The sequence below is a fragment of the Scyliorhinus torazame genome, chromosome 13, assembly GCF_047496885.1.
Source record: "Scyliorhinus torazame isolate Kashiwa2021f chromosome 13, sScyTor2.1, whole genome shotgun sequence".
Lineage (NCBI taxonomy): Eukaryota > Metazoa > Chordata > Chondrichthyes > Carcharhiniformes > Scyliorhinidae > Scyliorhinus > Scyliorhinus torazame.
Window position 1 is genome coordinate 36330779 of NC_092719.1, and position 25087 is coordinate 36355865.

General features: G+C 46.5%; 1 protein-coding gene across 3 annotated transcripts in view; it reads left to right on the forward strand.

The window, feature by feature from the left end:
* The window catches only part of LOC140387963 (protein PHTF2-like), a 172541-nt gene that overhangs the window by 30708 nt on the left and 116746 nt on the right, over window positions 1-25087 (forward strand). Inside the window, exon 1 of one of the 3 annotated variants that reach the window (XM_072471353.1) lies at window positions 10880-11085. The exons of 1 other annotated variant lie outside the window; for it this stretch is intronic. The gene's annotated coding sequence lies outside the window, so the exon portion shown is untranslated. Of the gene's footprint in view, window positions 1-10879; window positions 11086-25087 lie in introns of those variants that run through there. One more of the 3 variants, XM_072471351.1, reaches the window with a different exon arrangement.

Consider the following 25087-nt stretch of genomic DNA (forward strand, 5'->3'; position numbering starts at 1 on the left):
GGTAAAACTTTTGAGTAAGTAAACTGGTGGAAAGTGTCTTGAGGTTTTACAGGTGCAACAATACACATACTGGTGGAACCTCTTGACTGCAAAGACTATGGCCAGACCTTCTTTCTCGATTTGTGTATAGTTGTGCTCTGCCATAGCCAGTGTTCTGAAGGCTGCTCACTACCATCATCCATTCGATGTGATAACACGCCGTATGGTGAGGCGTCACACATGACTACCAGTGGTTAGGTGGGATCGTAGTTCGCCAGCAAGCTGGATCAAGTCAGCTGCTGTTTTACTCACGAAATCGCCTCTTCCTGTGGTGCTCACCACACCCATTCCTGGCTTTGTTTTTTTTGCAGGATGTGCAGGGGGGCTAGAATGGTTGGGAGGCCTGGGATGAATTTGCTACAGTAGTTCACAGGTCCGAGAAATGAGTGCAGCTCATTGTGCTTTCAGGTATGGGGCATGTTGAATGGTGCATATGTTTTCTTTCTACAGGGTGTAGACCCTCCTGGTCTACACGGTACCCCAGGTAGATAACCTCTCTGGCGTGAAAAATGCACTTCTCTCTTTTCAGCCAGATGCCTGACTCCATAAAGCGGCGGAGCAGCTCATTCATGGTTTCAAATGTTCACGCTCAGTTGTGCCCACGGCCAGTACGTCATCCAAATAAATCATCACAAATGATATACGTATACTTCCTGGTAAACCCCTACCTGTTCCTGCTTGGTCGGTGCCTTGTTGGCTAACCTTATATACACTGGGTAATGGAGATACCCCATCCCACAGAATGTTTTCCATACACATTGGAAAATGGCACAAGCCAACGACACTCCGAAAGGCAGTCTAGTTTTAGATCCTAATGGGGACCACTTTGGGTGCCGCGATGCAGTGAAGCTGCATGCATCCCTCATTGGGTTGTTCCAAGAGAAAAGTGCAAGATCTGGGTTGGTGCCTACCTCGGGTGGGTGGCAGGTTTGATAGTTGCCCTGTGACTTCCGCTCCCTGCGCGTCTCTGGCCACACATCCCACATTGTCTGGGGCCAACCTCTATGGATTCAGGGGAGGGTCCTGTCTGGCTGACTCAGTCGAAGACCATCGGGCCTGACCTTGGCGGTGTTCTGTCCAGGGAAAGGTTCTGAGGGTTCCCATTTTGGGGGGGGGGTGTCATACGCTGGGTGGGGGTATGTCCCACACTATTTACTTCTACCCCTTGAAGCTCCGGCACTCCCTTCTCTACATTTTCTCTTGAAAGTGAAATTTCTCTGGCCTAGCAATAGCTCGGCGAGTAACAGTAATATCCTGCACAGGACCTACGGGGTGGGAATGCTCATCTTCTCTGTGCTCCTTGCAGAGTACGAGCTCCCCCGCGAACGGTGATATCTCTGTTACCCAGTGTATGTAAGGTTAGCCAGCAAGGCACCGTCCAAGCAGAAACCCAGTCGGGTCTACTGGGAAGTATATATATATCATTTGTAAATAAAACTTTGTTCTTATTTTATTTGGTGTGGACTCCCCATGTCCTTGTTAACTGGTGACGAGGAGTAAACTGGTTTGCTGTCGACGTTGCAACCTACTCAGCTGAGCCACCTTCCTGATTTAATGGACCCAGCTTTGGATTTCTTTGATTCGCCACGCCTCTGTTTGGGCGGTTAGATGCATTTGACGCCGGTGTTGAAGACTGGAACCAATACGCTGAACAAATATGTTATTTCTTCCGGGCCAACAATATCACGGAGAACGAGTGCCAGATAGTCATACTGTCGATGGCCTGTGGACCGCATACGTTCGGGGTAATCTGGAGTCTCACGTACCAGACGCCGCCGGACATGTGAACATTTGGGCAGCTCATGACCCTTGTGGCGCAATACTTTAATCCAACCCTGTCGATCATCGTTCATAGATATCGATATGGAACTGTTTTGTCTGATATGCAATGCGATCGCTTGGTCTGCGGTATCAATAATATGGAGACTCAGAAAAAGCTTTTTGGTGAAGTCTCCCTGGGCTCAGGCGTTTCCTCTGGATGATCCAGAAGAGGTCGAGGATGGGGCTGAGAGGCTGACATGCAGCTGAACTGTTATGCAGCACCCCGTGAAGCCCTTATTCGAGTTCCAAAATATGTGAATGGTCATATGCTCCAAATGGAACTGGATATGGGAGCGGCCATTTCTGTATTGGTGCAGAGCACTTTTTAAAAAATTTAGAGTGCCCAATTCATTTTTTTCCAATTAAGGGGCAATTTAGTGTGGCCAATCCACCTAGCCTGCACATCTTTAGGTTGTGGGGGTGAAACCCACGCAAACACAGGGAGAATGTGAAAACTCCACACGGACAGTGACCCAGAGCTGGGATCAAACCTGGGACCTCGGCGTCGTGAGGCAGCAGTGCTAACCACTGGGCCACCGTGCTGCCCCGCACCTTTGATCTTATCAAACAAAGAGAGCATACTTTGTCTTTGGCTGACATGGTGGCTCATTTAGTCACTTATACAGGGGAACAACAGGGCAGCATGGTGGCGCAGTGGATTAGCCTTGCAGCCTCACGGTGTCGAGGTCCCAGGTTCGATCCCAGCTCTGGGTCATTGTCCGTGTGGAGTTTGCACATTCTCCTTGTGTTTGCGTGGGTTTCGCCCCCACAACCCAAAGATGTGCAGAATAGGTGGATTGGCCACGCCAAATTGCGCCTTAATTAGAGCAAATGAATTGGGTACTATAAATTTATTTTTAAAAGTACAGGGGAACAACTAAATATCGTGGGGTTTTGCACATTCTCCCGTGCCTGCGTGGGCCTCATTCCCAGAACCCAAAGATGTGCAGGGTAGATGGACTGGCCACGCTAAATTCCCCTTTAATTTGAAAAAAATAGAATTGGCCACTTAAAATTTAAAATAAAATATTCTGGGGCCCACCCTCACTCTGGTGGTTTATGGGCGTCAGTCTGTGCGCCTTGCCCACATTGTTGCGCAGTGAAATGGCCATAGCCTGTTGGGCCGTGATTGGCCACACAAGCTGCAGTTGAATTGGCAACATATCTTTCAAGTGAGGTCTGGTGGTTTGTGGATTTTTTTAAAATTTAGAGCAGCCAATTCTTTTTTTCCAACTAAGGGGCAATTTTTAGCATGGCCAATCTACCTACTCTGCGCATCTTTGGGTTTGTGGGGGTGAGACCCACGCAGACACGGGAGAATGTGCAAACTCCACACAGACAGTGACCCAGAGCCAGGATCGAACCTGGGTCCTCAGCACCGTGAGGCAGCAGTGTTAACCACTGCGTCATTGTGCTGCCTGTTGTGTACGGTTGTGGGCAAATTCCCGGAGGTTTTGTACCCTGATTTGGGTACCATTAAAAGGGCCATGGCTAAAGTCCAGGTGGACCCAGAAGCCTAGCCCCGATATTTTCGTGCCCTTTGCTATAGTGGAGAAAGTTGAGACCAAACTTCAGTATTTGGAACATTTGGGCATTATTCGTCCTGTACGCTTTGCTGATTGGGCGGTGCTGGTGGTCCCCGAAATGAAGCCGGATTAGACATATAAATGGCTACAAATTAACATTGAACAAAGGCTCGAGGTTTGACCCTTTGCCTTGCATCAAGGATTTGTGTGCAACATTGGCCGGTGGCTGTACATTCACGAAATTGGACATGAGCAACGCTTATCTTCAGCTGGAGCTTGATGAATCCACACGGAAATACATCACAATTAATATGCACAAGGGACTCTATACATACACCCAGCTTCCATTCGGAGTGTCCTCGGCATGCGCAGTCTTCCAGCGTGTCATGGAGAACATCCTGAGTGGATTGTCACGTGTTGCAATTTACATTTTAAAAATAAATTTTGAGTACCCAATTCTTTTTTTCCAATTAAGGGTGCCATTTAACGTGGCCAATTCACCTACCCTGCACATCTTTTGGATTGTGGGGGTGAAACCCACACGGGCATGGGGAAAATGTGACACACGGACAGTGACCTGGGGCCGGGATCGAACCTGGGTCCACAGTGCCGTGAGGCAGTGCTAACCACTGTGCCGCCTTGCTGCCCTGCTTTGCAGTTTACTTAGACGATGTGATAGTCACAGGAGCCACAGAACAAGAACATTTGCAGAACCTCGAGGCGAGGTTGTAATGGTTTTCTGAATATGGGGTCCGCATGTGTTGTGTGAAGTGCATGTTTTACGCGAAACAAGTAATATATTTGGGATATAAAGTTGACCGAGGTAGCCTCCACCCGGTCGCCGAGAAGGTACGGGAATACAAGGCACCAGAGAACTTCACTCTTTTCTTGCATTAGTAGATTATTATGGGCACTATATTCCGAATTTGGCAACCATCCGCGCCCCCCCCCCTCCACCAGCTTTTGAAAAAGTGGCAGCATTGGGCTTGGAGCAAGCTTTCAACAAGATGAAGTGGCGATTGTCTTCTGCAGGGGTATTGACACATTTTAACTTCTCAAAACCATTGAATATCATGTGCGATGCTTCACCGTATGGCATTGAGGTAGGTTTGTCTCATCGCATGGATGATGGCTGTGACCATCTGATCGCTTTTGCCTCCCGGACGATAGCTGTGGCTGAAAGAAAATATGCCCAGATCGAAAAAGAAGTATTTAGTGTTAAGCAATTTCATCAATTTGTCTATGACCACTATTTCTTTATCGACACCAATCACATGCCAGTGCTAGACCTCTTCCGTGAAGACAAGGCAGTCCCGCCAATAGCATCTGAAAGGATTCAGTGCTGGGCTCTGTAATTGGCTGCTAACGAATACTCTTTTTGGTTTTTTTGTCTTTTAAAAAATAAATTTAGAGTACCCAATTAATTTTTCCCAATTAAGGGGCAATTTAGCGTGGCCAATCCACCTAACCTGCACATCTTTGGGTTGTGGGGGCGAAATCCACGCAGACATGGGGAGAATGTGCAAACTCCACACGGACAGTGACCCAGAGCCGGGATTGAACCTGCGACCTCGGCACCGTGAGGCAGCAGGGCTAACCCACTGCGCCACCGTGCTGCCCTTCGAATACTCTTTTTTTAATAAATGTTTTTAATTGGGTTTTTGAACAAAGTATATTTACTGTTATGTACATAAAATAGAATATATATATATACACATAGAAGAGAAGGGAACACGCACAAAAAACAAAACAAACAACAACAAAAAAAAAGTTAGAATAAAATAACTGGTAGGGTATTATGTGCTAGCTCAACAACAGCAATTCTGTACAATTGGCAATATTGTTCTTAGCACATAAATAGGCATCTGTTTGGGGGGGGGGGGGACTGGGGGGGTACATATACATTTAGGCGCCAGGGAAACAATTACAGAACAATTACAGAGGCAATAATAGATCTGGTGTTGGTGTTGTCGCTTGCCTCTCCCGGATGGTTTTCGCTGCCGTTGGTGTCTCGCGATCACCCCTGCTTCAGCCGTTCGTCCTGTCTTTTGCCCAGATTTTCCTTGTTCTCTGCGCCTGTAGATGCCAAGTTTGTTATCGTTTCCCGTGCCCTCCTTCCGGCTGTCATTCCCTTACCTCCCCCCCACCTCACTGTTCCCTCTATTGTTCCCTGCCTCCTCCCTCTTCCCCCCCCCCCCCCCGCCCCTCCACTTCTCCTGCGGTTCGCCTTTCTTTTCTCTTAGGTTTAGCTGCTATACCCCCCCCCTCCCTCCCCCGCCTCGGCTACTTTCCCCTGATTCTTGGCGACCTGGCTGCTAATGAATACCCTTTTGACCACTGTCCAGTGACCCAGATTGCACATGCTAACGTGTTGAGCCATCTTCCTCTGCAGTTTGAATCCATGAACCCTCCTACAGCAAACATAATGATTGCTGTCCCGAATTTCACGGAGTCTTTGCCTTCCACTGCCTTGTGTGTTCGTGACTGGACACAAACCGGCCCTGTACTTCCAAGGTGCGTCATCTGGTGTTATACGGTGGGCAGCATCGGCAGCTACCAGGGGTGTTGAAGGCTTTCTCCTCAAAATTGTTTGAGTTAACCATGGAGGACGGCATACCCCTGTGGGGCACCAGGGTTGTGGTCCCGGCGAAGGGACAGGCTGCCGCACTGAAGGACCTTCACAATGGACATCTTGGAGTGTCCAAGGTGAAGATGCTGGCGAAAAGCCAGGACACAGATATTGAGACATTGGCCCAGCAGTGCTCCATTTGTGAAGAGCACCAGAAGCTCCCCGCGGCAGCGCGCCTACACCTCTGGGAGTGGCCGGGGCGCTCTTGGGCCCCATGCACATCGATTTCTTGGGTTTGATGTTTCTCCTCTTGGTGGATGCCTACTAAAGTGGCTGGAGGTTCGCAAGATAGTGGCGATCACCTCCCAAGCGACCATTGAGCGATTGCGCATTTCTTTTTCCACCCACCGGAGGTGCTCGTGACCGATGACAGGGCCTCTTTCACGAGTGAAGAATTTGCCACCATTCCTCTCGACACCGATTATTTCTTCATTTTCCTCACATCTTTTCTGCCTTCTTATGTTGGTGGTCCATACTGAGTTATAGATTCATGGGTGGCACCCACCATTTCACCCAGCACTTTCCACAGGAGGCCATTCTGTGTGAGTTTACATGTAAGCACTAACTTATCCCAACACCTGTGTCTATGTTACTTCCTTTATTAAGTTGGGTAGAATGGTTATTTATTTGGTTTATTATTGTAAGTGAAATGGAATTTCGATGATGTGAACATTTATTTATTTTGCATTTCCTCAAGTTGGTTGGATGGTTAGTTGGTTGGATGTATTAGTTTTACTGTAGGCTATTTTAGTCAGTTTTATGCATAGAATGTACAGCATTATTCAAAGAAAAGCGGGAGAATCCTCCTGGTATCCTGGACAATAATTATCTTTCTCAAAATCTGAAGGGGATAATCCATTCACCTAGTTAATTGTCATTTGTGGGATCTTACCATGCACATATTCACTGTTCCACTTCCGATATGGCTGTGTTTATTTGTGCTACAACACTAGGGGGAGCACTTCCTGCAGATGCAGTGTCAGCGGCAGATATTGTGACTATTTAAAGTGAGAGATGCTTCCAAATGCTGCTTTGCTTTCTGTTGCTGTTATGCATATTTTGCAAGCTGGTGTCTTATAAGTCTCTCCTTTACAATCAAACCAGTCAATGAAAAAAAAGTTATTTGGATAACAACCATTTTAACAGTTAGGTTCTTGTTATAGGAAAATCCAATTACTGTAACTATATGCTCTTAACTGTGGAGTTTCACCATTGGCAAAAGGCCGTAGGAAAGTATTTTGCATAAATGTATTTAAGAAAAAAATCACCGTCCAATGTGGGATTCGAAAATACAGGAGAAAGAGTCCCATATCTACCAGTTGAGCTAGGATATTCTGTAGGAATATCCTGCACAAAGCTGTATCAATTTGTTCAATAGGTCTAAAGAAAAAAATGTGTTTAGCGGTTTAACGTTGCAGTGTTAAACTGGTCTTCTTTTAGTGTTAAATTGGCCTGGGAGCAAAACAGCATGCACCACCATTTTGATGAAATAATCTGCACTTGCATCAGTGACCACAGTGTGGGCTGAGGGTGTGTGTATAACTGTTCCTGATATCTTTCTAGTCGGTGGCAGGAGTTGCAGCACTCCTACCTTCCAACAAAAAAGTGCAGTATTTCATTGTCTCCAAAGCATTTTGGCATGTTGATTGTTCACAAAGTTTGGACATGTACTCGCTGGAGTTTTGAAGGATGAAAGGGGATCTGATTGAGGAATATAAAATACTAAAAGGGATTACTAAAAGGGAAATACTAAAAGGGGAGGGGCAGCATAGTAGCACAGTGGTTAGCACGATGGCTTCACAGCGTCAGGGTCCCAGGTTCGATTCCCGCTTGGGTCACTGTCTGTGCAGAGTCTGCACGTTCACCCTGTGGCTGTGTGGGTTTCCTCCCGGTGCTCCGGTTTCCTCCCACAGTCCAAAGATGTGCAGGTTAGGTGGATTGGCCATGCTAAATTGCCCTTAGGTTAGGTGGGGTTGCAGGGTTACGGGGATAGGGTGGAGGTGTGGGCTTGAGTAGGGTGCTCTTTCCAAGTGCCAGTGCTGACTCGATGTGTCGAATGGCCTCCTTCTGCACTGTAAATTCTATGATTCTATTATTGATAAAGTAAACAGAGACCAAATGTTCCCCCTTGTGGGGCAATCTAGAACAAGAGGTCACAGACTTAGGTTGAGAGGCAGTAGATTTAAAACTGAAATGAGGAGGAGTTACTACTTGCCGAGGGTGGCGAATTTGTGGAACTCGCTGCCCCATAGTGTGGTGGAATCTGAGTCATTAAATGGTTTCAAGAAGGAGACAGATATATTTCTGATTTTTAAAAATGGGTTATAGGGGTATGGGAAACAGGTAGGAAGGTGGACTTGAGACCAGGAAGAGTTCAGCCATGATCTGATTGAATGGTGGAGCAGGCTCGAAGGCCTGGATTGCCTACATCTGCTCCTAATTCCAATGATCCTATGAAAGGCACTATATAAATGCAAGTTCTTTCTTTCCAAATGTAGTTAAGGTGGCACTCCTCTCTCTATTCCCCCACATTCTCTCCCCCCCCCCCCCCCCCCACACATCCCGTTAAGACTGGTACTCTTCTTTCCTCCACTTCCAACCTCATGCTGGTATTCTCTTTCCCTATTCCCTTTTAATAAATGCTGCCGCTCATTTTCTTCCCTTATCCCTAACTGCTGTTTGCATCATTTTTCCGCTCAAAACACTAGCACTCCTCCATTGTCATCCATTTGCCTTAATTTCCATCAACGTCTTCCTTTTCTCCCATTTCCTGTCTTTTTGTCTTGTCATGCGTCATGCATTTTCACTCACCATATATCATCCCCTCTTCAAATATTCTCTTTCCTCTCCATTCATACCTCAGCCTTGTATTTTTTTTCTCCTCCCCGATTTTCACTCGGGTTTGGTGGCTAATGCGCATGAATTGCTGGCACTTAGTTGAAGTCTTTGGGTAGCTTGGCGCTGACAATCAATACGGTGCTTGTTTACTCAGAGCATTTAGATAGGACAATGTTGCTTCTTAATAAAGGAGTTAAGGACTTAATTTATAGAGTGCTCTTCACAACCACCATCTCTCAAAATACTTTACAGCCAATGAAGTCCCTTGTAATGCAAAAATATTCATGAACTATAATCTACCCCAAACAGCAATGTGATAATACCCAGACAATTGGTATTTGTGGTGTTTATTATTAGCTCTTTGATATTGTGCCATGGGAGCTTTTACATGTACATGAATGGACAGACAGGGTTTAACATCTCATCTTGCTGGTCAGCATTTCCTCAGTACCTCACTGGAGTGTCAGCTTGGAGTTTTGTGTTCAAATCCTGGAATGGGTCTTGAACCCAGAACCTTTTGAGTTAGAGGTGACAGAGCTAATGGGTGTCTAGTTACTTGGTATAAAAGTAAAGTAAAGTCGCCGTAGTCCCAAATATCCATTGGCTGCTTTCACCATTGAGGGGGAGAGCCGGTACGGGAATTGAAGGCTGTTGGCCTTGACTCTGCATCACAAACCAGCTGTCCAGCCTACTGAGCTTAACCGGCCCCCAGTATATGGTATATGGGACTGCAATGAAGTTAATGTGAAAATCCCCTAGTCGCCACACTCCAGCGCCTGTTCGGGTGCACAGAGGGAGAATTCCGAATGTCCAATTCACCTAACAAGCATGTGTCCGGGACTTGTGGGAGGAAACCGGAGGGCCCCGAGGAAATCCACACAGACATGGGGAGAACGTGCAGACTCCGCACAGACAGTCATCCAAGCCGGGAATTGAACCCGGGTCCCTGACGCTGTGAAGCAACAGTGCTAACCAGTTGGTGGAACTGGTGGTTTTCTTTATTAATTTTGCGGGATGTGGGTGTTGCTGGCTAGGCCTAATTGCCCTTGAGAAGATGGTGGTGGGCTGACGTCTTGAACCGCTGCAGTCCCCGTGGTGTAGATAGACCCACAGTGCTGTTTGGGAGGGAGTTCCAGGGCTTTGACCCAGCCACAGTGAAGGAAGGACGATATATTTCCAAGTTAGGATGGCAGTCAGTGACTTGGAGGGGCAACTCCAGGTGATGGTGGTGGTGTTCCTGTGCATTTAGCTTGTGGGAATGAAAATCGCTTATTGTCACAAGGAGGCTTCAAATGAAGTTACTGTGAAAAGCCCCTAGTCGCCATATTCCGGCGCCTGTTCAGGGAGGAAGAGATTGCAAAAGAGATTTACCAGAATGTTGCCTGGTATGGAGGGCATAAGCTATGAGGAGCGATTGAATAAACTCGGTTTGTTCTCACTGGAACGAAGGCGGTTGAGGGGCGACCTGATAGAGGTCTACAAAATTATGAGGGGCATAGACAGAGTGGATAGTCAGAGGCTTTTCCCCAGGGTAGAGGGGTCAATTACTAGGGGGCATAGGTTTAAGGTGCGAGGGGCAAGGTTTAGAGTAGATGTACGAGGCAAGTTTTTTACGCAGAGGGTAGTGGGTGCCTGGAACTCGCTACCGGAGGAGGTGGTGGAAGCAGGGACGATAGTGACATTTAAGGGGCATCTTGACAAATACATGAATAGGATGGGAATAGAGGGATACGGACCCAGGAAGTGTAGAAGATTGTAGTTTAGTCGGGCAGCATGGTCGGCACGGGCTTGGAGGGCCTGTTCCTGTGCTGTACATTTCTTTGAGGCTGGTAGGGGAATTGAACCGTACTGCTGGCCTGCCTTGGTCTGCTTTCAAGGCCAGCGATTTAGCCCTGTGCTAAACCAGCCCCAGTGCACTGGAAGGTGGTGCGTACTTGTGGGTGGCTGCGTATCTGTGTATTGCGGCGTAGCTTGTTGTGTATTACGGTAGGTGGGCTGTGACGCGAGGTATTACGGTAGGTTTGGCGCTTGTTTGGAGGACGGACGGTAAAGGCTGTTACTCGAGCGAGCTCGGCTGCAGCCGCTCGGCAACAAACAGACACGATTCAAAATTTAAAAAAACAGGAGCAAGAAAAGCCGAGGAATTGACAGTAAATCATCCTTTCCGAGAGGGAGCGGGCTGAGGAGCAGCAGCGCAGAGATGGGAATGAGCGCGGAAATGTAATTACGCTGGTAAGTGATAACTTGCGAGCGACGGAAAGGAATAATTTAAATAAAAACGGATTGGTTTGGACAACTATTGTCGCTGAGGAGATCGTGATATGGAATAGAAACGGGTGAAGGCGCTAGGATCCGAGGGAAGGATAAACCCATTTAGATGTCAGGCAGCCTAATTTAAATATTTCTTCTCACTGGAAGAGCTGCGCTGATTGCCAATGTGAATCTCACACTTTGATCTTGTTAGGGCCTATCGATTAAGTCTTCGGTGCAGAGGGCTTTTTGGTGTGTGTATTGGAGCTAGTTTATTGATTTTCTTTTCACCCCGGATGCTGATTGTGCGAGATTCCACTGAGGGATTTAACAGTGAACATTTTCGGTTTTATTCTGGGAAGGTCATTGTGCATTTACCTCTCTTTGGTACTTCAGTTGTGTGCAGACAAATACAAAGAATTGGATACGTGGTTAGCACTTTCAGACCAAGGCCAGGAAGGAGAAGCCAACATTTTGGGTGTCAGGTTTTGGTTAGAGGTCCTGATATGAAATAGTCAAAATTTTTCGAACCAGATACTGAAGGGAATTTTTATTATTTTGCTCTCCTTGCCATGACTTTCTATTTCTGCAAATGGTTCAAAAATAGACCCCCTATCTGATCTCTCCCTGATGAGATGATGCTTAGGATCACATTAGAATTTTGGTCGAGTATCGCAGTGCTTGCCAAGACTTTGGTTTTCACATAGGTGACCTTGGATTATCAGCATCCACAAGCATTCAATAAACCTTTTGGGACTGTGTGGCAAGCCGTATGCAACCAGCTTTGCATTCACTCTTTGCGTTTTTCTCTTTAGTTTATTTGTCATTTTACAGGTCCAAAATATACATTGTATTATTGCCCCTTAAGGGAGATCTTTCTAATGGATAGCAGGATTGGATATGAGCCAATCTGCAAATGCAGGTCTAGTTAAATGTGAGCCAATCAAATGTGGACCACAGGTGATTCACATGACCTATTTTCATGTACAGTGAGCATAATCTTTTCTCATGGTTTGGGAACATCACTGCAAATGAGCTTGTGAGTAATAATAGTAAATAAAACTACAGTTGCAAAAACAGAAGAAAATTATGGTTGATTTATGCTCTTATCCAAGAGTTCCGGGCACATTATTTATGGATAGATTCTAAACTATTCATCCCAAAATATCCTGTTCTCTGTTCCACTCCATTTGCCTGCCTACTTCTTAAAAATTAACATGTACTTTTACAGATCCAAATTGTGGGGGGATGTGAGAAGACTCAAGTCAGATAAGGGAATGGTATTTATATCTTTGATGGACTTGAGCTTATAAAGAGTTAAGAGTTGTAGAAAGAAAGCAAAAACTTTAGCCACAAAGGAAGATTTAATTTTGGAGTCCGAAAGGTAGCAAGACCAAACATTTTGATCAATGATGAAACCACAATGAAAAGATTGCCTATTAGAGTTGCCAGAAGCAATTGGGATTTTAAAGATTCAGAAAAAAACAAAGCTTTCTTCGCTCCATTGCAGATTATGAGATCAAGATGTACGTAATTCAGAAGAATTGAGGTTATGAATGTGTCTGAAGGAAGTTTATTAATTTAGAATGGAATCGCATCAAACAAGTGGCTGGGGATCGGATAATCAATGGAGGATGTCATTTATGCAAAAATAGATCAGAGGAGAGAGCCATGCAAAACCCCTTATTAGAAAAAGCTGTGTTGGATAAATTATAGCATTGGTAGAGCTCTCTAAGAGGAAGTTAGATGCCCATGAAATTATATGATGCTAATTTGTTAATCGTGCCAGATTCTTGAGAGATTTCTAGGATATAGCCAAATTACTTTGAGAATTATTAAAGAGGACAGTTCCAGAGACTCTGTAAATAAGCAACAAGAGCACAATTGGAAAGGCTATTGTGAAAAGAAAACATACTGGCAAGAATATATTGAACCAAAACTTTGAAGACTAAGGATTGTTTGAGAGTTAGTAGGAACTTTAGAACATACTGATGTAAACACAATATGGTAAAATAGTTGCTGGAAAGGTAGGATTTATCAATTTCTTCAGAATTAGCTGAACATAAAAATGTTTCCAAGAAGAGTCAAAGGTGCACTGTGCACAAAAGTGAAGGAACCGCATAAATAAAGTCAAGGGTACTCACCTTGTGGTTGATGGGAGCTTTGTGATCAAAGGCAGAGATCTTAGTGGAGCCATTTAAAAATCAAATGGACCAGGCAGGAATAACACTTAATGTCACTGATTATACTCCAGCGTCAACTAGTTGTGCTTTATAGAGCATATTTTTAATATTAAAAAAAAGCCTAATGTGCTTCACAGGGATTTAACACAATAAACGTTGTACAAAAGAAGGCGGCATTGGGGATGCGGGGGGGACGGGGGACCGAAAGCTTGGTGAGGCGTGTTGGAAGGTGGAGAGGCAGAAGTGTTGAAGGAACAAATTTGCAGGGCAGCAAATTTGCAGGTGGCGCAGTGGTTAGCAATGCTGCGTCACGGTGCCGAGGTCCCAGGTTCGATCCCGGCTCTGGGTCACTGTCCGTGTGGAGTTTGCACATTCTCCCCGTGTTTGCGTGGGTTTCGCCCCCACAACCCAAAGATGTGCAGGGTAGGTGGATTGGCCACACTAAATTGCCCCTTAATTGGAAAAAATGAATTGGGTACTCTTTTTAAAAAAAACATTTTTTTTAAAGAAAAGAAGGAACAAATTCGAATGTCCGAATCCTAGGTGGCTGAAGGCACAGCTTTCAATGGAGGATCCAAGTAGGTGTGGAGGGAGTACAGACTGGAGGCCAGAACTGGAGCAACAGTTCTTGGAAAAGTTGGAGTAAGTTACAGAACTAATGAGTATGAGATCATGAGGAAAGTTAAACATGAGGAATGAGGTTAACAATTTTAAATTGGGGGCTGGCAGCTGGTGTGGATCAACAAGGTTTGGGTTGAAGGGTGAATGGAAACTGCTGAAGAATGGGAAGAATTATGGATGAACTGAGCTAACTTTTGCTTTTTTCCACTTGTCTGAATCACTTGTAATTCAGCCAAAAATTAGGTTGTGCTACACTCTGGTGAATATCCAATCTTGCCTCACTGCAGTTTGAATTGCACAGTAACATCAAGAATAACAACAAAATTATTTTCGGGGAAATAAAAATTAAATTGGAGGATCACCCAACAAACCCAACTAATGTATGAACAATGGAGCAGGAAGTAATTACCATATTCACAGAATCACAGGAAGATTACAGCACACAAGGAGGCCATTCGATCCGTTGTGGCTGCGCTGACTCTCCGAAGGAACAATTTTACCGCATTTCACTGCTCGGCCTTCTCCCCTTAACTTAACTTTCTTCCTTTTTAGATAATCATTCAATTCCTTCTTAAATGCCTCGACTGAACCCGCCTCCACTACACTCTCAGGCAGCATATTTAACCACCCAATGCATAAAACGTTTTTTTCCCCTCATCTCGCCATTGTTTCTTTTACAAATTACCTTAAAACTGTCTCTTGTTCTTGTTCCTTCCACAAATGGGAGCCATTTTTCCTATCTACTCTGTCCCGACACCTCATGATTTTGTATGCTTCTATCAAATCCCTCTCAACTTTCTCTAAGGGAAACAGTCCCAATCTCTGTAATCTTCAATATCTGCAATCTGAAGTTTCCTATCCCTGGAACCATTTTTGTGAATCTTTACTGCATCCTATCTAATGCCTTCACATCTTTGCAAAGATGTGACCCCTGGAATTGGGCACAATATTCCAGTTAAGGCTTAACCAGTTTTCTACAGAAGTTTAACATAACCTCCTTGCTTTTGTACTCTTTGCTGCTGTTAATAAAGCTAAGAATACTGTATGCTTTCTTAACTGTTCTGTCAACCTATCCTGCCACCTTCAGTAACTTAGGCACAAATTCACCAGGTCCCTCTGCTTTCGTACCCCTTTAGAATTGTACTCTTTAATTTATATTGTCATTTTGCATTCTTCCTACCAAATGGAATTACTTCATACTTTTCTGCATTAAATTTCATATGCCACTTGTCTGCCCATTCTACTAACCTCTATGTTCTTTTGTAGTCCTACACTATCCTCCTCCCTGTCCACAATGCTTCTAAGTTTCATATCACCTGCGAACAATACTAGAACAGAAACTATATATTTGGGCAGGCCTGTTCTCCGGACATCCTGTGCCTATTTCTTGTGGACTAAAATGGTAAATTCAGGAAGGATCAGTATCATGATGTAATTATTTGCCTCCAAATTGCCCTTTGGAAAATCTGACAACTTGCATCTTGGTTGAGGTTGGGCATCTGGTTTCTTTTTATTACCCTGCTGTTTGTGATCCACTTCCACCACTGGCAGCCTTGTAGGCCTATAAATATCAAACAAACTGGGGATTTCTCACGTGTGGTTATTTGCAGTGCATTCTGTAAGAGGTGCCTGAGACCATGAACAGAAGAGCTCAGCAGTGGGGAGCTGTTACAGCAGTGATGGGCAACCTAGACTAGTGAGTGGGTGGCATGAGTGGCCCTCCACTGGTTAGCACTGCTGCTTCACAACACCGAGGACCCGGGTTCGATCCTGGCCCTGGATCACTGCCCGTGTGGAGTGTGCACATTCCCTCCGTGTCTTCCTGGGTCTCACCCCCACAATCCAAAAGATGTGCAGGGTAGGTAGATTGGCCACGCTAAATTAATAATAATAATCGCTTATTGTCACACCTAGGCTTCAATGAAGTTACTGTGAAAAGCCCCTAGTCGCCACATTCCGTCGCTTGTTCGGGGAGGCTGGTACGGGAATTGTCCCTTAATTGGAAAAAAAAGAATTGGGTCCTTCAAATTTATAAAAAATAAAAAAAATCTAACACTTGACCTTGCTTTATGTATGTATCACTCCGATCATACCAGTAGGAAAAAAGCCCATGGGGATGGAAATCAGCGGAATGTGGCGAACCGACACATGGGCAAAGGGCACCAAAATCTTTTGTGGGCTACATGCATTCAGAACCCAGGTGGGCCGCATGTGGCTCCAAGCTGCAAGTTGCCCACCACTGAGTTACAGTGTAAGAGTTTGAATTAAGGAGGAGGAAAAAGTTCATGAATTTAGCTGATTTATCAGGCCGATTGACAGGCTGTTCAAGGCCACTGGTGGAAAATGATAAGAACATGATAAGTACTGTGGAACCATTGCTAATGTGATGATTTGAAGCAAACAGAAGGGAATTTATGAGTTGGATAAATTTGTTTTTGTTTGACAAATGTCAAAAGGTTCCAGACAGCTATCAAGATAATGAGAGAAAAGTGACACATCAGATTAATCTAAGGGATGATTTATAGACACAGGAGCTAAAATTAATTGGAATCAATATAAACATTTTGTTCTGGATGTTTGACTGAAATGCGCAAGAAGGAAGATAGAAAAACCTGAAAGAAATGAAACCTGAGTTTTGGTAAGGGAAACAAGAGAAGGACAGCATGTGTGCGGAGATCGAAGTTGATGTATGGTTCTTAACAGTAATCCGTGGGGACCATGCATCCTCTGGGCAATGGCAGCATGGTGGGTGCCCTTGCATTTGTAAATTAACTAGTAGAGCACTTGTGACAAAGTGACCCCAATTAATTAGTTAGCTGCATCATAGTTCCAGTAGGAGCAACCTTCTCTTAATTCTTTTGACTGTATGAAGCAGAGGGAAGGTGTATTTTATTCCAAGCTTATTCAAACGGTTACAAAACACAAGTAAGCTGGGGAACATGCTCCCCATCTCACAACGTCACAGTCTGTACAGGTTTTTTCCCCCTCTTAGCCCCCTGAGTTCGTCTTCTACAGTTCTTTGTAATATTCCCTAAAAGCCTCATTTATCTTCCGGGCTCCGACACCACCTCCCACATCCCTGTCCGTACCCTCAAAATTTCTCTGGATGCAGCCTGCCGCTGTAACTGATGTGCCAACATACGACTTGCCTTCTCTCCATATTCATACTGCACCCGCCTCGCCTTGTGCAGCTGCCCCACAGCCCTCCCCGTCGTCAACCTATCGAATTGTCCCTGTAGCTTTTTCCTTCTTGCCAATCCATCCGCAGTGGGTGCCCTCGAATACTCCATGTCCACCTTGACTGTCTCGTCCAATAACCATTCGTACTCCTCTCTCCTTTTCCTATCCTCATGCGCCTTGAACAAGATAATCTCCCCCCGAACCTCCGCCTTCAATGCCTCCCAGAATTTGGCCGCCGACACCTCCCCCTTTTGGTTCAACTCCGCATAGCCCTTAATCACCGACCGTACCTTATCACAAAACCTTCTGTCTGCTAACAACCCCGAATCTAACTTCCATCCCAGTCTCTGCTCCCGCCCCAATCTATTCTGAACCTCCAGCCAAAGGGGCGCATCTCTGGGCCCAGATGGGCTACATCCTAGAGTTCTAAAGGAGATAGCTGAAGAAATAGTGGAGGCGTTAGTTATGATCTTTCAAAAGTCACTGGAGTTTGGGAAAGTACCAGAGGATTGGAAAATCGCTGTTGTAACCCCCCTGTTCAAGAAGGGAACAAGGAAAAAGATGGAAAATTATAGGCCAATTAGCCTAACCTCGGTTGTTGGCAAGATTCTAGAATCCATTGTTAAGGATGAGATTTCTAAATTCTTGGAAGTGCAGGGTCGAATTAGGACAAGTCAGCATGGATTTAGTAAGGGGAGGTCGTGCCTGACAAACCGGTTAGAGTTCTTTGAAGAGATAACATAGGTTAGACCAAGGAGAGCCAATGGATGTTATCTATCTTGACTTCCAAAAGGCCTTTGATAAGGTGCCTCACGGGAGACTGCTGAGTAAAATAAGGGCCCATGGTATCGAGGCAAGGTACTAACATGGATTGACGATTGGCTGTCAGGCAGAAGGCAGAGAGTTGGGATAAAAGGCTATTTTTCGGAATGGCAACGGGTGACGAGTGGTGTCCCGCAGGGTTCAGTGTTGGGGCCACAGCTGTTCTCTTTATATATTAACGATCTAGATGACGGGACTGAGGGCATTCTGGCTAAGTTTGCCGATGATACAAAGATAGGTGGAGGGGCAGGTAGTATGGAGGAGGTGGGGAGTCTGCAGAAAGATTTAGACAGTTTAGGAGAGTGGTCCAAGAAATGGCTGATGAAATTCAACGTGGGCAAGTGCGAGGTCTTGCACTTTGGAAAAAAGAATAGAGGCGTGGACTATTTTCTAAACGGTGACAAAATTCATAATGCTGAAGTGCCAAGGGACTTGGGAGTCTTGGTCCAGGATTCTCTAAAGGTAAACTTGCAGGTTGAGTCCGTAATTAAGAAAGCAAATGCAATGTTGTCATTCATCTCAAGAGGCTTGGAATATAAAAGCAGGGATGTACTTCTGAAGCTTTATAAAGCATTAGTTAGGCCCCATTTAGAATACTGTGAGCAGTTTTGGGCCCCGCACCTCAGGAAGGACATACTGGCACTGGAGCGGGTCCAGCGGAGATTCACACGGATGATCCCAGGAATGGTAGGCCTAACATACGATGAACGTCTGAGGATCCTGGGATTATATTCATTGGAGTTCAGGAGGTTGAGGGGAGATCTAATAGAAACTTACAAGATAATGAATGGCTTAGATAGGGTGGATGTAGGGAAGTTGTTTCCATTAGCAGGGGAGACTAGGACCCGGGGGCACAGCCTTAGAATAAAAGGGAGTCACTTTAGAACAGAGATGAGGAGAAATTTCTTCAGCCAGAGAGTGGTGGGTCTGTGGAATTCATTGCCACAGAGGGCGGTGGAGGCCGGGACGTTGAGTGTCTTTGAGACAGAAGTTGATAAATTCTTGATTTCTCGAGGAATTAAGGGCTATGGAGAGAGAGCGGGTAAATGGAGTTGAAATCAGCCATGATTGAATGGTGGAGTGGACTCGATGGGCTGAATGGCCTTACTTCCGCTCCTAAGTCTTATGGTCCAAAATTACTATCCCTGCGTATTCTGCCCACTCCACCCCCACCAGCACCTAATGGCTCACCACAAAAAAGTCAATTCTAGGGTACATGCGAGAAGGAGTACTCCCTCCCCCTTGGTTTCTTAATGCGCCACGGGTCCACCATGCCCACCCTTTCCATGAACCCTCCCAGCTCCTTTGCCACCTGCAGCTTTCCCATTTAACTGGGGCACGACCTGTCTACCCTCGGCTCCAGTACATAGTTGAATTCTCCTCCTGTAAGAAGAAAGGTAACTGGCTCATGTACCCATCATCGTTTTGTATCTGTTAGGATTATTTTGGTTGTGATATTTCATGAGTGATGTAACATAAGATATCAATAATTTCATACAGGCTGTGGGTGATAATTTTAAAGATGAGAGCCAGACATTTAAAGAAGAGTTTGATTGATTTTGACACAATTGAACAATGCCATTCAGTTGGACTTTCATTTTGAATTAATTCTGTCCTCGCTGTAGTTTTTCACCAAGTGAAGTAATTGAGTTTTTAGCTATTTATTTTAAAGCGTTGATGCAGAGGTATACTTTCATACGGTTTGTCAGTCTGCTGGTATCTTGCCTAAATGTCCCTTTTTTACATGTGAGCCGTGACAACATGTCAGCCGGTTACATGAGCAAAGAAAGTATTGTGCTTAAGCCTGGTTCTGCCATCACCAGATGTCAGCACTTTCCAGCAGAATTTAATAGTGATCACAAGAGGAAATCTAGTCTTTTTTTGTTCTTCTTTGTCTCCTTAACTCAAGAGTGTGATGACATTTGTATTTCCCGTATGCTCTTTCAGCTGAGATCTCCTCACTCAGCTCACTAGAAATTAAACCTGGAGTCTTCCAGGTTTGGATGGCTTTATGCACATTAGACAATATGTTTACCCAGCAGAGTTATGACTGTGAGCTAATTTCTCCTTCCCTGAAAGTGTCCAGCAGTTCAATGCAATTGTTTAGGTTGTAGGAATGAGGTTGGGACACAGGTGGGAAATGCTCTGCGGGTTAAATCAAGCAATGTTGGCTTTGAGCTGGTTGCAGAAGAGGACTTTGAGATTGTATCTGCAGATTCAGTCTGAATGAACAGCATTGAAGCAAGATTAATTCTATATTTGGCAGGAATCCAGATGGATGACGTGTATGGAAGCAGATCTTTTGAAATGTGTTGTTAAGGAGAATTGTATATGTAAGGTATTAATGCGCATGACCTGAGGTAAAAAGGTGCCAAGACCAAAAGGTGGCCTTAGATGTGGGTGGTAACTTGTGTAAGGTATGGTTGAGTGAGAAAAAGTGGGCCTCATAGGTGATTGGGTTCAATGAAGTTAGATGTAGGTTTACATTACTGAACATGAAGAGTTTTCTGGGGACAGAGACTAGGTAAGGACAGCAATTAAGCCATTTCAGCAAGTATACCATTGAAGAACATGGGAGAAGAGTAAATGATAAAGGAGTTGTGGGACCAGTGATAGCAATTTGATGTTTGATCATGGCAAAATGGGGGCCAATCTATCTGCACTTCACATCTTTTGGGTTGTGGGGGTGAGACGCATGCAGGCACTGGGAGAATGGGCAATATCCATGTGGAAAGTGACCCGGGGCCAGGATCGAACCCAGGTCCAGGGCGCCATGAGGCAGCAGGGCTAACCACTGCACCACCATGCCGCCTGGGTCTCTTCCCATTTAGATAAGCTGCCTTCCATTTTTCCGACCAAAATGGATGATCTCATACTTATCCACGAAGAAGAGAGCGAGATAAGCAACACTGGCCTATTACGATGCCAGCTGCTTCTATTCATTACAAACTGCATGCTTCGGTGCTAGCAGACCCTCCAGCTCTGAGCCTTGTTCAGGGGTTAGTAAGTGCCTTGGGCAAATACTCCTCCCATGTTCAGGGGCAGCATACAACATCAGGTTCCTCAGCTGGTGTGTTTGCTGAATGCTAAATACGCAGAGGCTGGTCCTGTGGATTGGGGTAGCACTCCCCTTGCCAAAGTGTATTAGGTTGTCTAAATCTCTTCTGACACTGGATCCAATTCTGTGCATTACACTTTTTTCTGGCCTCAAAGAGATCTTCTGATCTCAAAGAGAATGGAGAAGGACTTCCGGGTGCGGCGATGACCAGCTGAGTCGCACGTTTCGGCAGCTCCCGGTGAAACGGACTTTTGGGCTCTTGATAGGAGCCCCAACGGCAATTTTGACGGCTAAAAATACTGTGTGGTAAACCAGAAGGGAATCCCCCCTGGATACGGATGGAAAAAGGAGGAGAAAGTGGCCGGATTGCAGTGGATCCTTTAGAACAGCAGCAAGGAAGGCAAGCAAAAACCAAGATGGCGTCGGAAGGTGGCAGTTTAACATGGGGCCCTGAACAATAAGAGTTCTTGAAATGCTGTGTGGAAGAGATCAAAAAGGAAATGAAGAAAGAGCTGTTGGCCCCGATACTACAGGCGATCGAAGGGCTAAAGGAGGAACAAAAGACCCAGGAGCGGGAGCTTCGGGTCGTGAAGGCAAAGGCAGCCGAGAATGAGGACGATATACAGGGCCTGGTGGTGAAGACGGAGACGCAGGAGGCACATCAGAAACGATGTGTGGAAAGGTTGGAGGCACTGGAAAACAACGCAAGGAGGAACAACCTGAGGATTCTTGGTCTTCCTGAAGGTGTGGAGGGAGCGGACGTCGGGGCATATGTGAGCACGATGCTGCACTCGTTAATGGGAGCGGAGGCCCCGGCGGGTCCGTTGGAGGTGGAGGGAGCATACCGAGTGATGGCGCGAGGACCGAGAGCAGGAGAAATTCCCAGAGCCATAGTGGTGAGATTCCTCCGTTTTAAGGATAGAGAAATGGTCCTTAGATGGGCGAAGAAAACTCGGAGCAGTAAATGGGAGAACGCGGTGATCCGCGTTTATCAAGACTGGAGTGCGGAGGTGGCGAGAAGGAGGGCGAGCTTTAATCGGGCCAAGGCGGTGCTTCATAAAAAGAAGATAAAATTTGGAATGCTGCAACCGGCAAGACTGTGGGTCACATATCGAGGGAGGCACCACTACTTTGAGACGGCGGATGAAGCGTGGACTTTTATTGTGGAAGAAAAACTGGAATGAGTGGGTTATTAAAAAGAACGTTTGAACAAAGTGGTGGGGCGAATGTGGGGGGTAAAGAGGGGGGTTAAAAAGGGGGGAAAGAGGAGTTTTATGTACTAATCCTGCGATGTGGTAACTTTTCTCTCTCCCACAGGTGGTGATGGGGGAGGAGGGGAGGTGGAGGAGATGGGGCGTTGGCCATTGGGGGCGGGGCCAAGGGAGAAGCGCAGGCTTGGTTCCCGCGCTATGATAATCATGGCGGGAATAGAGAAGCAGGAAGGAGGGGGCGTCGCACGGTGCGAGCCGAGGTCACGGGGGGAAGCCGAGGTCGGCCAGAGTTTGCTGACTTCTGGGAGCAACATGGGGGGAGTAATTACGCTAGCGGGGGGGGGGGGGTGGGAATTACTGGGTTGCTGCTGCTGGGGAGAGGGGGGAGCTGGTATGGGGGAGGATGGGCGGGGGGGCACCGTCTGGGGGAGATACAGCTGCGTGGGAACCGGGTGAGGAGCTGGAAAAAGGTGATGGCTAATCGACAAGGGGGGGGGGGGGTAGGAAGCCCCCCAACTCAGCTGATCACGGCTGAACGGGCCGATAAAGAGGGCACGGGTACTCGCACGCCTTAAGAAACTTAAGGCAGATGTGGTTATGTTACAGGAAACGCACCTGAAACTGATAGACCAGGTTAGGCTACGCAAAGGATGGGTGGGGCAGGTGTTCCATTTGGAGCTAGATGCGAAAAACAGGGGGGTGGCTATATTAGTGGGGAAGCGGGTAATGTTTGAGGCAAAGACTATAGTGGCGGATAACGGGGGCAGATACGTGATGGTGAGTGGCAAACTACAGGGGGAGACGGTGGTTTTGGTAAACGTATATGCCCCGAACTGGGATGATGCCAATTTTATGAGGCGGATGCTAGGACGCATTCCGGACCTAGAGATGGGAAAGCTGATAATGGGGGGAGATTTTAATACGGTGTTGGAACCAGGGCTGGATAGGTCGAAGTCCAGGACTGGAAGGAGGCCGGCAGCAGCCAAGGTACTTAAAGATTTTATGGAGCAGATGGGAGGTGTAGACCCGTGGAGATTTAGCAGACCTAGGAGTAAGGAGTTCTCGTTTTTCTCCTATGTCCATAAAGTCTACTCGCGAATAGACTTTTTTGTGCTGGGTAGGGCATTGATCCCGAAGGTGAGGGGAACGGAGTATACGGCTATAGCCATTTCGGATCACGCTCCACACTGGGTGGACTTGGAGATAGGGGAGGAAACAGGAGGGCGCCCACCCTGGAGAATGGACATGGGACTAATGGCAGATGAGGGTGTGTGTCTAAGGGTGAGTGGGTGCATTGAAAAGTACTTGGAACTCAATGATAATGGGGAGGTCCAGGTGGGAGTGGTCTGGGAGGCGTTGAAGGCGGTGGTTAGAGGGGAGCTGATATCAATAAGGGCACATAAAGGGAAGCAGGAGAGTAAGGAACGGGAGCGGTTGCTGCAAGAACTTTTGAGGGTGGACAGACAATATGCGGAAGCACCGGAGGAGGGACTGTACAGGGAAAGGCAAAGGCTACATGTAGAATTTGACTTGCTGACTACGTGCTGCAGAGGCACAATGGAGGAAGGCACAGGGTGTACAGTACGAATATGGGGAGAAGGCGAGCAGGTTGCTGGCACACCAATTGAGGAAAAGGGGAGCAGCGAGGGAAATAGGGGGAGTGAGGGATGAGGAAGGAGAGATGGAGCGGGGAGCGGAGAGAGTGAATGGAGTGTTCAAGACATTTTATAAAAAATTATATGAAGCTCAACCCCCGGATGGGAGGGAGAGAATGATGGGCTTCTTGGATCGGCTGGAATTTCCCAAGGTGGAAGAGCAGGAAAGGGTGGGACTGGGAGCACAGATCGAGGTAGAAGAAGTGGTGAAAGGAATTCGGAGCATGCAGGCGGGAAAGGCCCCGGGACCGGATGATTCCCAGTCGAATTCTATAGAAAATATGTGGACTTGCTCGCCCCGGTACTGACGAGGACCTTTAATGAGGCAAAGGAAAGGGGACAACTGCCCCCGACTATGTCTGATGCAACGATATCACTTCTCTTAAAGAAGGAAAAGGACCCGCTACAATGCGGGTCCTATAGACCTATTTCCCTCCTAAATGTAGATGCCAAGGTCCTGGCCAAGGTAATGGCAATGAGAATAGAGGAATGTGTCCCGGGGGTGGTCCACGAGGACCAAACTGGGTTTGTGAAGGGGAGACAGCTGAACACGAATATACGGAGGTTGTTAGGGATAATGATGATGGCCCCACCAGAGGGAGAAACGGAGATAGTAGTGGCGATGGATGCCGAGAAAGCATTTGATAGAGTGGAGTGGGATTATTTGTGGGAGGTGTTGAGGAGATTTGGTTTTGGAGAGGGGTATGTTAGATGGGTGCAGCTGTTGTATAGGGCCCCAGTGGCGAGCGTGGTCACGAATGGACGGGGACCTGCATATTTTTGGCTCCATAGAGGGACAAGGCAGGGATGCCCTCTGTCCCCATTATTGTTTGCACTGGCGATTGAGCCCCTGGCGATAGCGTTGAGGGGTTCCAAGAAGTGGAGGGGAGTACTTAGGGGAGGAGAAGAACACCGGGTATCTTTGTATGTGGACGATTTGCTACTATACGTGGCAGACCCGGCGGAGGGGATGCCAGAAATAATGCGGATACTTGGGGAGTTTGGGGATTTTTCAGGGTATAAATTGAACATGGGGAAAAGTGAGTTGTTTGTGGTGCATCCAGGGGAGCAGAGTAGAGAAATAGAGGACCTACCGTTGAGGAAGGTAACAAGGGACTTTCGTTACCTGGGGATCCAGATAGCTAAGAATTGGGGCACATTGCATAGGTTGGTGGAACAGATGGAGGAGGATTTCAAGAGATGGGATATGGTATCCCTGTCACTGGCAGGGAGGGTGCAGGCGGTTAAGATGGT